We start from the raw sequence: 6,208 nt of genomic DNA on the forward strand, positions 1-6,208 counted from the left end.
GGGAGCGGGATCTGGGGGGTGAGAGCCGGGGGTGGCCGTGCCTCTCATCCCGGAGGGGATGGATGGGGCATGCAGGGCTGCAGCGGAGTGCCCGCATAGGCTGCGGAGGCTCCCTGGGTGAGGATATTCCAGAACCGTCTGGATGCCATCCCGTGCCATGTGCTCCGGGACGGCTCTGCTGGAACAGGGAGCTCGGACCAGGTGCAGCGCTGTGGTCCCTCCCATCCTGACCCATCTGTGGTTCTGTGCTGCGTTTCTCTTTCGGTTTTGCAGCGGAGGAAGAGGCAGCTGCGGGCCGGGGAGCCCCGGAGCCGCCCCGGGCGGTGCTGGCTCCGCTGCGGGGGCCCGGGACCGTGCCTGGGAGCGCCTCCTCCGAGCCCGGAGCAGAGATGGGCTCTCTGCTTTTCCTGCCGGCTCCCAGGATGACTTTGTGTCTTTTGGGGCTCTCTCGGCGTTTGGCACCTGGTCTTGGCTCGCTGCCCATTGTTCTCCTGGGTGCCATGAGGTTCTCCTGCAAGGTTTTCTTGGCGGATGCACTGGACCACGGAGCTTATTTTTTACATTTGATTTCATGTATTACCCCCTCCCCAGCTGGGAGGGATCTGAACTTGGCTAGGACCTGAGGGAGCTGTTCAGTAGCAGTCATTTGGTCATCCATATTTGTCTATAATATACTGAGAATATTTATCTATAATATACTGGGAAATCTTTCCCTTCCCAATATATTAATAATGCTCCCGGTGTTTCGGAGCAGCTGTAAGTTGACAGACGAGTGGTTCTTTGGCTCCTGGTTGAGTATCCAGTCTGCCATGTATCTCTGTGCTCCCAAAGCTTCTGACCACGGAGGTTTTGGAACTCTGGGCCCCGTTCCAGCAGCGTTGCTCACTCTGCTCACCCTTGCCAGGGGTTTGTTTGCTGATCTGACGTGGTTCCGCAATGCTTGCGCTGTGCAGAGGCGGAAAAACACCGAGCGTGGAGGCAGGGGAGCTGTGGGGATCCTGTGTGGGACAGGAAAGGCATTGCTGGGGAGCTGGGACCTGCTCAGAGCCTGCTGCTTCTCTTCTGCTTAGATCACCACTGATGCAGTGGTGAGGGTTAGGGTTTAGATTTAGGTGCCAGTGCAGACCCAGAACTGGGGCATTTGCACCGAGCATCCTTCTCCAGAGCAGCTGGTGGCCCTTGGTGCCCTGCCATGCCCTGTGTGTGAGTACCCAGCTTCCCTGCAGCCACAGCCTGCTTCCAACGAGGTGGTGGCAGCCAGGGGCAGGAGTGACCCATGTCCTGCAGTGTGCAGGCTCAGGGACTGAGCTGGCACTGGCAGCACAGCAGCCTGCCAGGGCGGCTGGCATGGGCTGGCCCTGGCTGCTGGCCTGGGGATCCTGCTAAAAACACAGGAATCAGGCACACAGCAGTGGGGATCCTGCTAAAAACACAGGAATCAGGCACACAGCAGTGGGGATCCTGCTAAAAACACAGGAATCAGGCACACAGCAGTGGGGATCCTGCTAAAAGCACAGGAGCCAGGCACTGTGCTCCTGGCTGCCCTGGGGATCCTACTGAAAGCTCCCCAGGGTGATGATGGCAGCTGGTTTTTCCCACCAATATGCAGCCAAAAGCTGCCTTCCTGCCCAGCTCTCTGCCAGCCTTTATCAGAGATCCCTGGGCTAGGAAAACTTGTGAAGCCCTGCAAGAGGCAGCCCAGTGCTGGGGAAGGGGTGCTGTGCTTCTGCCTGTCTTACAGAGCTGGTCAAAACCTGAGAGCAGCTCCCTTTTTGTCCTGCTGGGTAATTTGTTTAATTTCTGTCCATGGAATCCTCCTGTCCCTGAGCTTGGTGGGCTGGGCAGATGAAGAGCTCTGCTGCAGTGCTGGTCCATCTCTGTGTGCTCAGGAGGGGCAACTAGAAGGGAGGAAATACTGAAAGCTGACTGCAGCAGTAAAAACACAGATAAAGCATGCTCCAGTCTTCTCTCTAATGCTGCTGTGCTCCTGAGACATCAGGAGAGTTATCACATGAGTCCAGGCAGGGTGAGCTCAGGAGATGGAGCTGTCTGACACCTGTGTGAGGGCTGCAGGCTCAGCTTCCCTTCTCTGGGGGCACAGCAAACTGAACACTCCCCTCTTCCTGGCTGGTTTCTAGAATAACAATTGCCACAGCAATGGCAGTTCCTTTGCTCCCAGAGTTTGATCTTTGCAGTGTTGCAGAGGTGAGGGCATTAAAGAGCTGCCCCTTTCCTTCCAGAAAGTTCTGAGTGCGCCAGTCTGGCTTTTGAAGGGTGATCATCGAGAGGATGTGCATGTTCTCACCTGCTCTGTAGGAGAAAATGGAAATAAGATTTTGGAGGCTTGAAGGATCTCTTCCTAGAGCCAGATGTTAATTCAGGTTGCTTCAGGTCACTTGATATCTCCTGGCACAGGAGGGATGGCTGCTCCTGAGGAAGTGACAAGGACACACAGACACACTCACAGAGAAACCACAGCAGCAAAACAACCCAAATGTTTGACTTCCTCCTTAATCTGTTTGAAACAAAGTGAAAATTCCCCAGAGTAGAAATCAATTTTGATTTAGGTGAAATGTACATCTTTAAGTCTGTGGTTAGAAAACATAGCCATTTAGCCTGACTGCAAAAGCCTAAACTCAGAGAAACTGCTTCAGTGAAAGACAGAAATAAAAAAAGAAGAAACAAAAAGTGATAAAAAGAAACAGAAAGACTGCTGTGAGAGCAGGTCAACCTGACCTAAGAATTGTTTCTGATAAAGAAGAACTAGCAGCAAATGTCACACGAAATTCGTAAAAATGAATATGTATGAACCTATTGTGAAATTGTATGCATATGCATTTGAGAATGAGATTAAAAAACCCCTAAAGTTCCTAGAAGTACAAATGTCTTTTAAGGAGAGTAATCTCCACATGCACCCAGCACTGTAATAAACATACCAGCTTTACAACTTTCACAAAGTTGTAGAGTTTTTAGTCACCTCCACAAAACATGTTCCAGCTGTGGTGTTTCCAAAGGCTGGATGGGTGCTGCTGCATCTGGTTACTACAGAGATACCCTGTGGTGCTCAGGCTGAGCAGAACAACTGTTCTGCAGTGCTTTATTTGTACCTGCTTATCATCACCAAGTTTCCCTTTCTCAGCTGCAGCAGAGAGAGGGGTGAGACGCAGGAATTCTGTATCTCATCCCAGCCTGAGCAGCGTTTCCCTGAGATTCAGCTCTTACACCTGCCTCACACAGCTTCATCCCTGCTCCAGGCCAGGCTCAGCTCGTTTGCTGCTGCCCAGGGGATGTTTGAACAGTGCAGTGCATGGGTGCTGAGAGCACACACTGTGCACAGCCATGGAAACTGCAGCTCCTCACTCACCTGGGCGCTGGGTTCAGCTCAGGCTGCTCAGGATTTCACTCACTGGCCCTCAGTCCTGTTCTCGAGGAGCTGAGAAATAATTTAGGTCTTGGTGGACCCAGGAGTGTGAGCCTTGCCCATGAGGCTTTCTGGATCTCATCCCTCTGTCCCACTCCTATTTGTGACTTAGGTTTAAGTGGTTTTGTAAATTCTCTTTCTGATTAATTTTTTTTTTTTTTTTTACCTTATGTGATCTTGGAACACAAGCCCTGTGAGGGAGGTTTGAAGGAGCTGGGGCTGTTTAGCCTGGAGAAGAGGAGGCTTAGAGGTGACCGTATTGCTCCGTACACCTTCCTGAAGGGAGGCTGTAGACAGGTGGGGGTCAGTCTCTGACAGAACAAGAGGACACAGTCTCAAGCTACGTCAGGGAAGGTATAGGTTGGATATCAGGAAAAAATTTTCACCAAAAGAATAACAAAGTACTGGAATGCTCTTCCCAGGGAGGCGGTAGAATCACCATCTCTGGATGTGTTTAAAAAAAGCCTGGCCATGGCACTTGGTGCTATGGTCTGGTTGAGGTGTTAGGGCACAGGTTGGACTCGATGATCTCAGAGGTCTCTTCCAACCTCCTGATTCTGTGATTCTGTGATATGCAGATATAATGGCAGGAGCTAGTCAGGCTTTTCTAGTTGGACTCTACCCACACCCCTAGCTGGTTATGGGAGTGTTCCCCTTTACAGGAAAATTAAATTCAGGCTGACAGATTTTTTTTCCTAAAGATGAGCAGCTCTTCCTGCAGTTTATCTCCCTTGGCCTCTGCTGAGCAGTGTTCAGCTGCAGAAGCAGAGTTGCCATCCTCCTGTCCTGCTTCCCCCCCAAAAAGTGCTATTTTGGGTCTGTAGGGAGGATCAGGGTGGGGATTTGGATGTCCTAGACCATGTCTGGCCCTGTTTTGCTGAGTTTGTGTCACCTAGGGCTGTAAGAAATTAATTATGTTGCTTAAGATTAGTATTTGGTGACAGGTTTTTTAGCTTTTTGTCCTTCTCCTTGTTTTTGTTCAGAATTGAAGCCCCATTATTGAAGCTTTGATCAAACATCAAGTATTGCCATTATGAAAATATGGGAGAATCTCACAGCCTATTTGAGGGCAATAAATACAGCTTTTCCTTAATTTCTGCTGTTCAAGAAGTAATGGGAGTTGCTGTTAGTAAATTATTAATTTTTTTTGCCTTTTTGCTATTGCTTTGCCCAGCCCAAAAGGCAGCTTTTTGAGAGCCACATTAATTTCTTTCCTGCAGTCAATACAAAGAACAAATACTGTAAACCTCTTATTTTTATTTTTTTTTTACTGCAGTGAATTTCTCCCTCTTTCATCTCAGTGTTTGGACACTCTTGAAAGACACTGAGAGCTGGTGTTTTAAAGCTTTTAAAGGTTTTGTGCTCTTATTTTATGATAACTTGGAAGCAGAACAAAATACTCAGATTTCTGTTTCTAAACCCTTGCTGCTTTTCTCCTGTATTTTGAAATTATTTGACCCTTTGGCAGCAAGGTCCCCTTTTTAGCTGGACTTTGTCAATATTGTCAGTGTTACCTGTGGCACAGGCAGGCACTGTCAGTGTTTCATGCCAACCTTGAAAATCCTCCAGTACTTTTCCTTTCCCAAAAAAACCCCCACTGATACTCTGGACTGTGAACCAGAGGCATCCTAGAAAGAGAAATGAGGGCTGGGTTTCAATCTGGAACTGGGAGTAAGCTGATTTCTGGTAGCAAAGACAGGTTGGTGCTATATTTTGTGTATTTATGGGATCTTTGCTTTTTTAGACTGGTGTCTCTCATTCTAACCCTGGTCAGTAGTCTGTGGCAGGTTATAATCCATCTATGAGAGGTTATAATCCATCTATGACAGATTATTATAATCCATCTTGGCTCTTGGGCATGTATTAACCTGATTAAATTGAATTGTATCATTTTGGTGACATGGAAATCTTTTTGTTGAAGGAAAATTATTTCAAGTCTTAGTCTGGAAAGTTGATCTTTTCAGAGGGTTTTTTTGGGTTCTTTTCCCCCCTAGAGGAGAGCAGTTTAAATGCTTTGAGCATTGCAGTGCCCAAAGCAGCAGTGGTTAGTGGCCTGGGTTAACTTGCAGGATCAAATACTAAAGGTCACTGATGCTGTGATCCAGATTTTTTTCCCATTTTCTCAACTCTGTGAGGTCTTAAATATGTGTTTTGTGTGCATCTGCCATGAGGATGAGGCCAGGGACCCTTCCCAGCAAAATTCAGTAATGGAAAGAGCTGAACCTTGCTGCAAAACAGTGATGAAGAAAACAAATAGTAGGGGAAAGAAACCATCATGCTTTCCAAGATTTCAGCCAGGTTTTTGTCTGTAATTGATAGGAAGCAGCCAGGCTCTGTGAACAACTGGTAGGAGAAATGAGATTATTATTTTGTATTTACTAATTTCTGGAGCTAAAAGCTGCTAGAAGCATGAAGTGTTTGCTGTGTGTGTTTTATGCAGCATCACTGAAGCTGTGCATACAACACTAATTAATTTTGGGCAGGAACTTTGGAGATTTTGCTCTACTTGAGGGTGGAGAGGCCTCTGTTCCTGGATAAAGTCTTCCAGAGTTGTGTACAGGGTCTTTTGGGGACAGCACCATGAAGCCCTTTCACCCTTTGTATCTCTAGGACTGCATTTCCTGTGAGCTGAAGTATTCCCTATTACTTTTTGTGGCTTTCAAGCTCCTGGAGTTGCAGAAGGTCTGATAAAAGATGTTTTGTGCTTACTGTGGAGGACAGGGCAGAGGGAAGATGAACAATGCAGGAGGGACAGGGTCAGGGCACCCCCCATCAATCCTACACAAT

Source organism: Geospiza fortis, unplaced genomic scaffold, assembly GCF_000277835.1.
Source record: "Geospiza fortis unplaced genomic scaffold, GeoFor_1.0 scaffold17, whole genome shotgun sequence".
Taxonomy (NCBI): domain Eukaryota; kingdom Metazoa; phylum Chordata; class Aves; order Passeriformes; family Thraupidae; genus Geospiza; species Geospiza fortis.